The following is a 15100-nucleotide window of genomic DNA, read 5'->3' as shown; positions in this document are numbered from 1 at the left end:
CATTCTATGAAAGAATAAGAAATTGTAGAGATCAAAAGCACTAGACCAGAAATTAAGAATGCCTTTAATGGGCTCATTAGCAGACTGGACATGGCTGGGGAAAGTGTTTGATCTTGAGATGTCAATAAAAACATTCAAAACTGAAAGGCAAATAGAAGAAAAAAAACAACAACAAACAGAACATCTAAGAACTGTGGAACCACTAAAAAAGGTATAATATATGCATAATGGGAATAACAGAAGAAGAAATATTTAAGGCAATAATGACTGAAGATTTCCCTAAATTAATGTCAGACACCAAACTATTGACCAGAAAGCTAAGAGTACCCCAAGCAGGATAAATGGCAAACAAATTATGCCTCAGTAGATCATATTCAAACTTCAGAAAATCAAAGATAAAGAAAAAAATCTTAAACCAAAGGGGAAAAAACCTTACCTATAGAGAAGCAAAGAAAAAATTAATATACCTGATATCTCCTTAAAAATAATATAAGAGTAGAATCAAGTATTTAAAGTGGTTTTAAAAACCCTATAATTCTGTACCCTGCAGACTCATCCTTCAAAGGTGAAGGAGAAATAATGACTTTCCAAAACAAAAACTGATAAAATTTTTTGCCAGTATACCTGCCTTGCAAGAAATGGTAAAAAAAAGTTCTTCAGACAAAGAAAATGATATAGGTCAGAAAGTCTGAGCTACATAAAGAACAAACAAGCTTTAGAGAATGAATACTTGAAGATAAAGACATTTTTAAAATTCTTAATTGATCTAACAGATAAGTTGCTCAAAATAATAATAATATGTTTATGTATGCTTGTGTGTGCTATGTGTATATGTATAAAATACACACACGTGTGTGCATGTTTGCTTGTGTGTGTGTGAGTAAAATGAATGACAACAATGATATAAGGGATGCCAGGGAGGAATTAGGGATATTTTGTTATTACACAATATCTGCACTACCTATGAAATGGTACAGTATTATTTGAAAGTGAACTTAAATTTATTGTAAATATAAATTACAAATTTTAGGGAACCAGTAAATATGGTGAAAAAAGTGACATAAGAAAGAAAATGGAATCACATACAATTTTTAATTAAAACAACAAAAGGCAGAAAAGAGAAGACAAAAACAGAAACAGTGAAAAAGGGCAACAAACAGAAAATAGTAACAAATGTGGTAGATATTAATCCAACTATATCAATAATCACTTCAAATGTCAATGATCTAAATATACCAATTAAAAGACAGAGATTGTAACAATGGGTCAAAAAAACAGACCCAACTAATTTGTTACAAGAAACCCACTTTAAAGGAATCAATTCCCCAGCAAGACATAACAGTCTTGATTGATGAGTATGTAACAAAAGAGAGAATCAAAACATGACGCAAAAACGGATAGAACTACACAGATAAATAGATGAATTTATCACACTTGAGACTATCACACTTGAGACTCTGACAGCCTTCTATCAGAAATGGACAGAACCAGCAGGCAGAAAATCAGTAAGGACACAGCTGAACTCAACAGCACCATCAATCAACTGATTATAATGGACACCTATAGACTACTTCACATTGCAACAGCAGGATACACATTCTTTTCAAGCACACAGGGAATGTTCACTATCAAAGAACACATTCTGGGCAATAAAGTACACCTTAACAAACTCAAAAGAATAGAAATCATACAATGTTTGCTCTCAGACCACAATAGAATTAAACTAGAAATCAATAACAGAAAGTTAGCTGAAAAATCCAAAATACTTGGATAGTAAACAACACACATTTAAATAACACACAGTTCAAAGAAGAAGTCTCAAAAGACATTTTAAAATATTTTGAACTAAATAAAAATAAAAATACAACTTTTCAAAATTTATGGGATGCAGTGATAGATTGAAATTTATAGTGCTTAATGTACATATTAGAAAAGAGGAAAGATCTAAAATGAATAATCTAAGCATCTATCTTAGGAAACTAGAAAAAGAAGAGCAAATTAAATTCAAAGCAAGCAAAAAAAGAAATAACAAAAACTAGAGCAGAAATCAACGAAAATGGAAATAGGAATCAATAGAGAAAAATCAACAAAACCAAATCCTGGTTCTCTGAAAAGAAAATAAAAAATGGAAAAGAACAATAAAATTGTTAAGCTTCTAGCCAGGCTAAAAAAGAGAGAGAAAGACACAAATTACTAACCCCAGAAATGAAAGGAGGTATCACTACAGATTTCATGAACATTAAAGGGATAACACAGGAATATTATAAGCAATTCTATACCCACAATTTGATGACCTAGACAAAATGACCAATTCCTTGAAAAACACAATCTGGCAAAATTCTCACAAGAAAAAATAGACAATCCAAACAGGCCTATAACTATTAAATAAATTGATTCAGCAATTGGTAACCTTCTAAAACAGAAAGAGGATTAGACTACGATAGGTTCACTGGTAAATTCTACCAAACATTTATGGAAGAAATTACATAAATTCTCTACAATCTTTTTCAGAAGGTAGGAGCAGAGGGACTGCTTCCTAACTTATTCTATAAAGTCAGCATTACCCTAACATGAAAACCAGACAGATACAAGAACACTACAGAAATTTCTCTCATAAACATAGATGTAAAAATTCTCAATAAAATATTTACAAATCAAATCCAACAATGTACAAAAGGAATTATACACCATGACTAAGTGGTATTTATAGCAGGTATGCTAGGCTGGCTCAACACTTGAAAATCAATTAACATAATCCATCACATGAACAGTCTAAAGAAGTAAAATCACATGAGCATATCCATATGATCAGAGGCACAAGAAGCATCTGACAATATCCAAAAGTGTCCAAAGACTGAAAACGAATAGCATCATACATCCCTCCCCTTCTTTCCTGGTCAGAAGGCCCTTACGACTCCAAGAGACTGGAGGAAATCATCCCCTTTCTTCCCTTTCCCCCTTTTTCCCTGTCCCAGTCCCCAGGCAATTTCATGGCAGTAGCAGCACGGATATGGTAGTGGTGACGAGGCAAGCACTTTAACTCTGAGAGAAGGGAATCCTTTTCTCTTATCCCAGGAGTTGTGGTGCCAAGGGTGTGAAGCACATCCTCACTGCTGTTGCTTTTTTCTCTGTCTGTTCTCTCATCACTTGGTCTGGATGAAGACACAGCTCCAGGAAGTGACTGGCAGAGTAGTTGAACTGAAGCCCCTATTTTCTGTCCAGGGGACTGGGCAGAAAGGCCCTAGGGAACTGGAAAATTTTGGTGAGACTGTGGCAAGAAAACAACCCCATAATGTTGTGTATGAACTATTGGGCTCACCTCTGAGATGTGTGCACATGGATCTGATCCTAAAGAGCACACTATAGGCTTTTAGAACAGAGCCACAAGTTATACCACTACACTCGTGGGACTGACCTAAATAGCACTGCAAACACTTTAAAACTTGAACTGATATTTGACCACAGATCCCAGAAGGCAGGTAGAAAATTGTTCTGGACATAATCTGGGTGACTGGCCACTGACACACACACACACACAGACACACACACTAACATTCTCCTTAGGATTTAAACAAAACTCAGGGTCTCATGAAATAATATTCAAAGTATCAAGGACAATCCTAAATTATTTGGCATATGAAAAACAGGAAAATCACAACTTGAAAGGGAAATGTCAATAAACATTTGGCAACCCTGAGATGACACAGATGTTGAAATTAAAGAAAACATGTGTCAACCCTGAGATGACACAGATGTTGACATTAAAAAAAACAGAGCCGGGTGCGGTGGCTCAAGCCTGTAATTCCAGCACTTTGGGAGGCTGAGGCGGGTGGATCACGAGGTCAAGAGATCGAGACCATCCTGGTCAACATGGTGAAACCCCATCTCTACTAAAAATACAAAAAACTAGCTGGACGTGGTGGCGCATGCCTGTAATCCCAGCTACTCAGGAGGCTGAGGCAGGAGAATTGCCTGAGCCCAGGAGGCGGAGGTTGCGGTGAGCCGAGATCGCGCCATTGCACTCCAGCCTGGGTAACAAGAGCGAAACTCCGTTTCAAAACAAACAAACAAACAAAAAACAAACAAAAAAAACCAAAGAGACCTTAAAGCAACTCTATAACAATGCTTCACTATGTAAAGGCAAACATTCTCAAAATGAATGGAAAGATAGTCTCAAAACTCAACGTGTATTTTACATGTAAAGAATATCATGCTTTCTATCAGCCAGATTTTAAGTGCTCAACAACTACATGTGGCCAATGACTATGTATTATACAATGAAGGTCTAGACAAAGACCTTAAAGCAACTCTATACCAATGCTTCACTATATTCACAATCAGGTCCAATCAGTCTCTAGAAGGTAAGATTAAAAAGTGTAATCCAACCAACAAAGACTAGAAACATCCATGGATGATTACTCTTACCACATCCCCATTTAACTCACCTATGTTGTCTGTGCAAAAGACAGACAAATCTTGGAGATTTACAGTAAATTTCTGTAACTTATTCAGTACTGTTACCATATTAGATGTAGTTTTGTTGCTGAAGCATATTAACATATCCCTGGCACCTGGTTTGCAGTCACTGACCTGGGAACAAAACCATCAGAAACAGTATGTGTCCAGCTGTCAGAGTCAGCTGTTTTCACTGTCCTATCTCCTATTAATTCTCTGGCCTCTAGGTCATAATCTAATCCACACATACTTAAAGTGTCTTTCCATTCTGCAGGGCACTATGCTGATCTACCACACTAACAGTATGTCGATAAGACTTGGTGAACAGAAGTACCAAATAATCTGAATACTTTGGTAAGAGGTTTATTACAGAACTTTAGGTGAATCTCAGAGCACACATTTAGTATTTTGGAAAATAGCTATGTCATCCTCTGCAAAAAACTATTATTCTTTTTTGAAAGAATAGTTTTGGCTTATCACAGAGCCTTCGAATAAATAGTTCAACCACGTACCACCGTATTACCATGTGACCTAGGCAGCCAGCTGTGAACTTAGTATTATTAGATCAACAAAACAATATAATTGGGTGCACACTGCAGCACTTCATCAAATGGAAAAGTTTATGTGAGATGAGGCTTGAGGAGGTCTTTTTTTTTTTTTGAGACGGAGTTTCGCTCTTGTTACCCAGGCTGGAGTGCAATGGCACGATCTCGGCTCACCGCAACCTCCGCCTCCTGGGCTCAGGCAATTCTCCTGCCTCAGCCTCCTAAGTAGCTGGGATTACAGGCACGCTCCACCACGCCCAGCTAGTTTTTTTGTATTTTTAGTAGAGACAGGGTTTCACTATGTTGACCAGGATGGTCTCGATCTCTCGACCTCGTGATCCACCTGCCTCGGCCTACCAAAGTGCTGGGATTACAGGCTTGAGCCACCGCGCCCGGCCAGAGGAGGTCTTAAATCACTATATGAGCAAGTAGCCATAAGTCCATGGCTCCTACTTTTGCTACATCATTTCTTTTCTCTCAATTTGGATGTATGATCTAATGGAGAATTTTCTATGACCACTTGACTGAGGGGAAAAAAAAGGCCTTGTTTAATGATGACTCTGCATGACATGTAGATGACAATAGCACAGCAGCCCTATTCAGGGGTGGTCTTGAAGGAGTGGTGAAGTGAAGAAGTGAAGCCCTCCCTGCGGCAGAAATTTGAGCAGGTCACTTGGTTGTCCATTTTGATTGTAAGGAGAGATAACAGAGGTACTGTTCTATACTGACTCATGGACGGTGTTTAAGGGTTTTACTGGATATTCAGAGACTTGAAGAGTTAGAGAACTGATTACAAAGAAATCTGGTGTCAAATAATTTGGCTGTATCTCTTTGAAAGGGCACATATAAGAAGCAATTTATGCCTCATGTCAATCTCTGATGAAGAGCAAACATGGCAGAGAAGGGGCTGCTTAATCTGATAAACAAGATGACCTCTTCTGGGGTCTCAGTCAATCTCAGCCAATGAAAATGTACTACCCAGCCACTCTACCCTACCCTCATTAACAAAGGGATGGAGTTTATACATGGGCTTAGCAAAATGGATTTCCCTCAACACTAATCTAACTAAGGCCACAACTCAATGATCAACCTACCAACAGTCCATACATGCACTAGTAGGTAGATATGTCCAGTATGTGGTACCATTCATAGGATGATCAGAAAATTACCTCTCTGCTCATTTCTAGCCCTTTGTGATTTCTCCTTCCTTCTTAATAACTTGATTATACATGTAAAATAAATTTTGTTGAATTAGTTATCTACCACTTCTGCGTTTATAGTGTGAAAGTTTTCAGGCTGTCTTAGTCTGCCCCCTTGTGGTAACTAGCTCTTCAACCTTTCACTAGGAAGAAAACATTAAATCCAACTGCTCTTAAAATGAAACAAAACAAAAAATGTAACAACTCTATAATAATTTTACCCCACACTTTACCAATAGGTCCCTTCCTCATCATTTCTGATCCAACTGTTTATGACCCTTGAAGAAGACTTAAAAAGTTTTTCAAAGGAGATTTTATAACTTTTATCTCTTACCAGAAAAATTCACGTAAGATTATTTTAAAATAAAATCTTTCTAGATGTTCATGTCTTTTCCAAACTTTTTCGTTGTCATGCTTTTATTTCTTTTCTTTTATAAAGGTGAATAAGCAACGAATGGCTTCTATAAGGCTTCTAGTGTTAATAAGGCCAATTATCATAAGCTAAATAGAATATTTAATATGTTCTGATAAAACATGTGCTTGGGGCTACATATTCCAAGAACTTAAGATTCTAAATTAATTATCATAATCATTTTGCAAATCTGAACACTCATATATGAGGAAATAGTGGAATACATAATGGGTTACTTAGACTATCAACCATTATACAGATTTTAAGAAATTAAGAGTTTAAGCATGTTCCTGGAGGGATGGCCATGGTATGCTGTTAATTGAGAGAGATCAGGAAAACTAAAACGGCATTTTATTTTTCAGAAACCTTCAAACTAGTTTATACATGCATATGCATCCTTGCATATGCCAGTATGAGCTTAGAGGAAAACAAGGAAAGATACAAACTGAATGTAGGTATTTGTTACTTTAGGAGAGTGGAACAAGAAGCAGCCTTAATATATCCTTTTTAAATGTCTACACTGTTTGGCATAAATTAATTTTTTAAAAAATTAATGATACTATAACATTAAAAAAATATAAAGTGGCCAGGCGCAGTAGCTCACACCTGTAATATCAGCACTTTGGGAGGCAAAGGTGGGCGGATCATGAGGTCAGGAGATCAAAACCATCCTGGACAACATGGTGAAACCCCATCTCTACTAAAATACAAAAAAACTAGACATGGTGGTGTGCACCTGTAGTCCCAGCTACTCAGGAGGCTGAGGCAGGAGAATCAAGAGGCAGAGGTTGCAATGAGCGTGCCACTGCACTCCAGCCTGGTGACAGAGCAAGGCTCTGTTCACACACACACACACACACACACACACACTATATATATATACACACACACATACACACACACATACACTTATATGTATGTATAAGTATGACTAAAATATAAAAATACATTGTCACATCCCTAACATTATAAATAATAAGGAACTATTGGCCTAGACTTGGGGCTATGTATTCCAAGAGGCATCCCAAGTTTAATTTTATAAAAATAATACATTTTAATTTTTTTTAAAGTCTACAAGAAATTAAATTTCAGAAGAAATACAGAACTAGAAATAAAGACATTTCAGATAGATTTATCATTTAAGCTCCGATCTTCCAAATATTATCCACCACCAGCAAACAAATATGTATTTTATATTTCAGAACGAAAAGGTTCTAAATACACGCTACCAACAATGCTGATTTGAAACTTGTGATGTAGATAACAATAAAGCCAGAATATAATATAAAATTAGTATTTCCCATAGGAAAATAATGCTGATTTCACAACATTATTCTGAGAATTAAATGAGGATTATGTGAAAGCACCTAATCCACAACCTGGCACATAAACAAAACAGTCTTATTTACTAGTGATGCTACTATACCAGATATATTCTTATACTGAGATAAATAATACACTGAATATTAAAATCATTTCCTTATCACTCTATGTAATTAACCACAGTTGGTGTAATAAATTACTATAACTTTCCAGACTCAATAATTTGCACGTTTCAAGAGTGTAAGCATCTCATTTATACTAAATATTTCACATATTTGCAAGGAAAAAGAGAATCAGAATATAGTATATTTGACAATATAATGTATTCTCTTGACACACCAGCTTTTTTTTTTTTTTTTTTTTTTTTTTTGAGATGGAGTCTTGCTCTGTCACCCAGGCTGGGAGTGGACTGGCACGATCTCAGCTCACTGCAACCTCCACCTCCCAGGTTCAAGCAATTCTCTGCCTCAGTATCCCAAGTAGCTGAGATTACAGGCACCTGTCACCACACCCAGCTAATTTTTTCATTTTTAGTAGAGACGGGGGTTTCACCATGTTGGCCAGGCTGGTCTTGAACTCCTGACCTCATGATCCACCCACCTTAGCCTCCCAAAGTGCTAGAATTACAGGCGTGAGCCACCGCACCCAGCCACCAGCATGTATTAACCAAATAAAGTTGGCTACAAATAATGGAAATCATGCAAAGCCACCTTTTCAGTCTTCCAATATGAGCTGGTTTCGTGGACATGATTACACCAGTACACATCTTGTATATCAGAACTCAATGCCTGCCTAATGCTATCTTTGCAAAAGAAGATAAAAACTAGGTTTCAACCATACCATGCTGGCTCATACACCTACCTAATGTCTAGAGCCAAGTAAGTTGCTTACATATAGGATTGCTAATGAAAAAAAATCATTTGATGCAGAAAACTGAGCCAGTAAAACAAACAAACAAAACTCTGATAAAGTAACTCAAGATTCCTGAAATACAGAACCAGAATTCCTAGAATTGTAGTTTCCTTCATCCAACTTGATAGCCTAAATACAAGGCACTAGCATTGTTCTGTATGCCAAGACCCTACTGTTAATAAACTCCTACATTACTAGGAAAAACGGAGACCCAACAGATAAAAAAGACAAAATAAGTAATACAGCCCAATTATATATAATATGCTGTTGGAAAGTAGAAAATAACCACCTAACCTGAGGCACCCATATTGGGGTTAAACTAACACAATCCATTTTACAGTCACATTTCAAGACCCCATCTCCCATCTCCTACATCTAATAAGCAGAAGACATCTGAGGTCTCTGCCCCTAAACTGGAACAGTGGGTATGAGCATGTTTGAATCAAAATCCACTGTACCAGAAAGACAGATCGGAGGCCAGGGAACTTGTTAAAACACAGGAAAGAAAACGACCCTCATGCACAGAGGATTACTGGCACTGTCCAACAGACTTCAGATATTTCTGCTGCTACTGGAGAAGAAACATTAAATAAAAATGGTATCCACAATCAGGCAGGGCAGATTATCGGGCAGTATGTACCTATATGGGGATCAGCTGTTTACAGTTAGCGTTTGTTCTGAATGAACTGGCATTTATCTGGGTAGGTTGATGTTCGTGCATATTAATTTTAAAATACTTTGAGTACTCTCTCTGAAGACAGGCAAACACAAAATATTATGATAAAATGGAAGATGGTCCTAGGTTAAGATGAAGTAAGCACACTATACCTTAACTGAATGTAACTAAAACCCCTGAATATAACTGAAAATCCTGGAAAGAATGATGAACCAGCAATCTGAGATTCAGAAAAGAAAACAATAATGGGTAAACTGTGGAAGAAAACTAGAACTTAAAGTACAACCAATTCAGCAATGAGTTTCTTCCAGCTGTTTTTTTATGTATCCCAAACTCCAAGCCTGAATCCAAATCCTGGAACTACACACCATGAACAAACACAAAGACACAAAATAAGTCTTCTCTTTCTGGTTAGAAAGTGTGGATGGAGGCCAGGAACGGAGGCTCATGCCTCCAATCCCAGCACTTTGGGAGGCCAAGGCAGGTGGACCACGGGGTCAGGAGATCGAGACCAACTTGGCCAACATGGTGAAACCCCTTCTCTACCTAAAATACAAAAATTACTCAGGAGGCTGAGGCAGAGAATCACTTGAACAAGGGAGTTGAAGGTTGCAGTGAGCCAAGATCATGCCACTGTCCTCCAGCCTGGCGACAGAGTGGAACTTCATCTCAAAAAAAAAAAAAAAAAGAAAAAAGAAAGTGGGATGTGGGAATGGAGGGCATATGGGGCTGAGAGAATGGGGGATATCCCCTAGCATTTTCTTCTTTTACCTTTCTCTTCCAGCCCTGTCCCTAGGCAAGCCCATCTCACCATCAGCAGCTATAATAGCTGAGGAGACACATAAACCTCAAGAAGAGGAATTTTTCTGACCAGCGGACCAGTGGTACAAGAAATGTGACAGAACTGCAAGGAGAAATAGACAAATCCATACTTGCAGCTAGAGATTTCAATATTCCTTACTGATCAACAAGTAGAAAGAAAATCAGCAAGAATACTGAAGACTTAAATAACACTATCAATCAACTTGACCAGAATTACATTTACAGAACCTTGCACCCTAAAACTGCATAATACACATTCTTTTTAAGTGCACACAGAACAGTTATTAAAACAGATCATTTCCTGGGCCATCAAGTAACAACAAATTTAAAATGATTCAACCTACAGAAAGTTTGTCATCTGATCACAGTGAAATTTAAGTAAGAATCAATAAGAGAAAGATATCTGAAAAACTTAGGAATATTTGGAAACTACATCAACACACTTCTAAAATAACACATGGGTTAAAGAAGAAATGAAAAGAGTATTGTGAACTAAATGAAAATACTACTTATTAAAATCTATGTAACATAACTAAACAGTAGAGAGAAATTTGTAACACTAAACTCTTATGTTAGAAGAGAAAGCTCCCGTATCAATGACTCCAGTTCTACCTTAAGAAACAAGAAAAAGATAAAATTAAACCCAAACCAGGCAGAAGAAAGGAGTAATAAAGGACAAAATATAAATCAACGAAATAGAAGACAGGAAAGCAATAGAAAACAAATACAAAACCGAAACTGATTCTCTGAGATGTGTAAAATTGACAAATCTTGGTCCAGAAAAATCAGGACGGTGAGAAAAAATACCCAAATTACCAGTATCAGAAATGAGAATGCTTACATCACTACAGATTATATAGATATTAAACTGTTTCTCAACAAGAAACACAAAATTTGAATAGTCCTATGTTTATTAAATAACTTGAATTCACATTTTAAAATATTTCAGCAAATACAATTCCAAGCCCAATTAGCTTCTGAGAAATTTTATCAAATGGTAAGGATGAAATAGTATCAATTCTATGCAATGTAGCTTAGGAAACTGAAGAGCAGGAAACTGAAGTTGAAACTTCCAACTTATTCTGTGAGGCCAGCATTAATCTGATACTAAAACCAGACAGACTTTAGAGAACAAGAAAATGAAAAGACAGTATTACATGTGAATATAGATGCAGAAACAATTCAAATTCTTAGCAAATCAAATACACCAACCATACAAAAACAAGAGACAGGTCAGACCTGCCCTCCTTTAGAGCACTGCTTCCTACCATAACAGTCTAAATCAAATAACTAAGGAAAATATTTATACCACATACTTAACTGATAGGTTTTCTACTGGAGGTGAATGGCTTGGACATCAGCTACTTTGGATTCTGCTGAAGAACTGACAACATTATTCTAACATCTCCTTTCCCACACATTATTTATTTTCCTTGGAGTTCTGAACTTTCTTTTGCTTATTGTTTTATGTATGTATCACCAATTCAACCTTGAGACTCCCATCAGTTGTCTAAAACTTTTCTAAAGACAATTAATTGCATCAGGTGTCTATCAATTTCATTTTCCTGAAGACTTCTGGAGACTTCTAACCCACTCCAATCTGAACTGCTAGCCATCTATCCCCTTCTTTTTCTTGTCATTCTGAAGAATCTTTCTGCTTTAGTGACTTTCCTATACCTTGTAATTCATTTCCTTCATCTAGCTGGCTTTCTTATTTTGATGGATCACATCCTCCAACAGCTTCCTTAGAAAGTGCATAAGACAGGCAGATTGTTTTTGAAAATGTACATATCAAATTCTATTCTTATATCTGAATAATATTATTAATGCATATGGAATTCAGAGATTAAAAATTATTTTCCTTCAGAATTTTGAAGATGATGCTTTTTCAGTTTCCAATGCTACCACTGAGAAGTACAAAGCCAACTCATTCCCACACCCTACTCCTGGCCTAGGATGCATGAACGATCGGTTTGGCCCCAGTGATTTCAAACCTCACCGCAATGTGCTTTAGTTTGGATCTATTTTCATCCATTGTACTGAGAACAGAGCGAGCCTTTTCAATCAGGAAACCTTATGCTCTTCAGTTAAGAAAATTATCTTGAATCATTTTGTAGATGATTTCTTTTCCATTTTCTCTGCTGTTTCTTTTGACAACTATTATTTGAATACTGAAATTCCTGGACTGATCCTGTGATTTTTCTTAACACTCCTCCTTCATTTCTTTTTATAATTTTTGTCCTTTTGCTCTATTTTTTCAGATTCTCTCAACATTAGCCTCTGATAATTCTACGGAGTTTTTGGTCTTTACTATCAGAATTTCAATGTCTAAGAGCCTTTTTTAAAAGTCATAATATCATTTTTTTAATGTGTCTCTTTCTTGTTTCATGGTTATTTTCTCTTATTTCTGGAGGTAATAATAGTTCTGTAATTTTGCTCTGCAAAATGTACGTCTCTCCAAGTTGTTTTATTCCATTTATTTTAATTTCTATCTTTCATACATTTAGAGTTTCTTCAAATATCTAGTAATCCTTGTTAGCTGCTCATATTTAAGAACAGCTGATTTGGAGCTAAAAAGCTGATCTGGGGCTTTGATACACGGAGTGATCTAACTGGCCTGTTTATTTCAGGAATCTCTGATGACTAAATTTCCTCTTTCTTCTTTTATCTTCCCTTTTTTTGGTCAGATTCCCCAGAAAAGACATTTTTTTTCAACCTTCTGCCTGAAATCTGAAGGTCTAACTGCCAGTATTCTGGGAGCCCAGTAGGAAAAAGACAGAAGAAAGATAGCTAAGGTCCAATTCTCCTATTTTTAGCATGGAACTTCAGCCCTCAACTATGCCTGGTATCTCCCAGGCTAGAGAGTTTCTGGTTTTCCCCCTGCTCCTAAGGATAAATTTTGCTTTTGGCAAAGGTTAGAATGAGTAGTTCAGCATCTGCCCAGCTGACTGGTTAGGTGGTTTGGGGGGAAAGTCCCAGAAACCCAATGCTGCTTCATCTGACTTTCAATCAATTGTCATTTCATCTCCATTTTCACATCCTGTCATTTTGGAGCTTTTTGAGACCTTTTGAGGTCGTTTTGTTGATTTCCTCTGCTACTGTCAGAGTTCAGTTTTGAATTATTCATATACTCTCCAGTTTCTAAAACTGTGTTGATGTTGTCTCCTTCCAATCCCTATTTGCTGATCTTTCAGTGGGTTTCTGGAGGTAACAAATGTTTTATGCTCCATCCCATCTTTCGCACCCAATAATATTATTTCTCATCATTTAAACTCATTATAGACAGTTTTTAAATTTTTTCTTTCTGGTCAGGTGCCATGGCTCACACCTATAATCCCAGCTTTTTGGGAGGCTGAGGTGGGTGATCACTTGAGGTGAGGAGTTAGAGACCAGCCTGGCCAACATGGTGAAAACCCGTCTCCACTAAAAATACAAAAATAAGCCAGGCACTGTGGTGCATGCCTGTAATCCCAGCTACTCAGGAGACTGAGGCAGGAGAATTGCTTGAACCCAGGAGGCACAGGTTGCAGTGAGCCAAGATCAAGCCATTGCACTCTGCACTCCAGCCTGAACAACAGAGTGAGACTCCATCTCAAAACAACAACAAAAATCAAATTCTTTCTTTTGAATAAAGAGATATTAGAAACGAAATCTCTAAGAAGTTAAGAAACATGCTTTTACTATCAACCCTGACAATGACGTAATTCCTGGTGACTTCAAATTGAGATAAGGTAGTTGCATTATGGATCACAGAAATCCTTGGTTTTGTTGTCTGAAGTTTAGCTTTGTTAATAAAATTCAATTATGCTCATGGATTCGAAAAATATTTTAACTGACAAAGCTCAGTGTAAATTAGATAAGCGATTTCACACACCCATATATGACATTTAATAAAATTTAAGACATTTAATAATTACAACAATTTTAGTACTAATTTGTGCTAGTTTTATTTTTAGAGTTTTACAAATATAATCTCATTTTTATATCAAAATATGTTTACAGGGAAAATAAGAGTGAACAACATAAATTCCAGACATATTCATAATACATGCTTATTACTTAAGTATGATTAAATATTAGCAAAAGTTAAAATTTTCAACTCATATTATTTCTCTTTCCATTCTGCAATAAAAAATTTTATAAAAATAGTACAGCTCTAAAACCTGGGAAAAGTAAAGTTGGAGAAAAGAGGGACAAAATTATACAATAAGTAAATCTGAGGCTTTTACAAGATTAAAAGCTGCACATTTGCAAATTTGAGCTTTATTTTATTTTATGCTATTAAAGAGTCTTTGAAAACCAAACTCGATAAATAACTGCCTGAAATTTTATAATCTATTCACTAGTTTGGGTTCTCAATCAGAATTGATTATCTTTGAGATCAATTCATTCATTCACCATTTATTTAGCGACTACTATATACTATGTACTTATTATTGGCACTTAAGATACAGCAGTGAACAAAGCTATCACTACTCTCATGGAAACATCCATTCTAGTTTTAAACAGAGAAAATAAACAAAATCCATTTCTATCATGGAATATTCATCTTAGTTTTGAACAGAGAAAATCAACAGAATAAATAAAAGGTAGTAACCACTATCAAGAAGAAGGAATGCAGAGCTGGTGGTCATGCAATGCTAAGTAAGTTAGTTAGAAAAGGTCTAACTGGAGATTTCACTGACTCAAAATGTCTTTGGCTAATTTTAAAGTTGTCCCTTCAAAAATTAACCAGTGGCCTATGATAATAAAGTTT

General features: G+C 36.3%; 1 protein-coding gene across 8 annotated transcripts in view; it reads right to left on the bottom strand.

Moving 5' to 3' along the window:
• The window catches only part of TANC2 (tetratricopeptide repeat, ankyrin repeat and coiled-coil containing 2), a 442578-nt gene that overhangs the window by 304551 nt on the left and 122927 nt on the right, over nucleotides 1-15100 (bottom strand). The gene's annotated exons all lie outside the window — the stretch shown is intronic.

The sequence above is a fragment of the Saimiri boliviensis genome, chromosome 17 (genome assembly GCF_048565385.1).
Source record: "Saimiri boliviensis isolate mSaiBol1 chromosome 17, mSaiBol1.pri, whole genome shotgun sequence".
NCBI classification, from domain to species: domain Eukaryota; kingdom Metazoa; phylum Chordata; class Mammalia; order Primates; family Cebidae; genus Saimiri; species Saimiri boliviensis.
The sequence above is the reverse complement of the archived record's forward strand: the minus strand, read 5'-3'. Positions and strand labels throughout refer to the sequence as shown.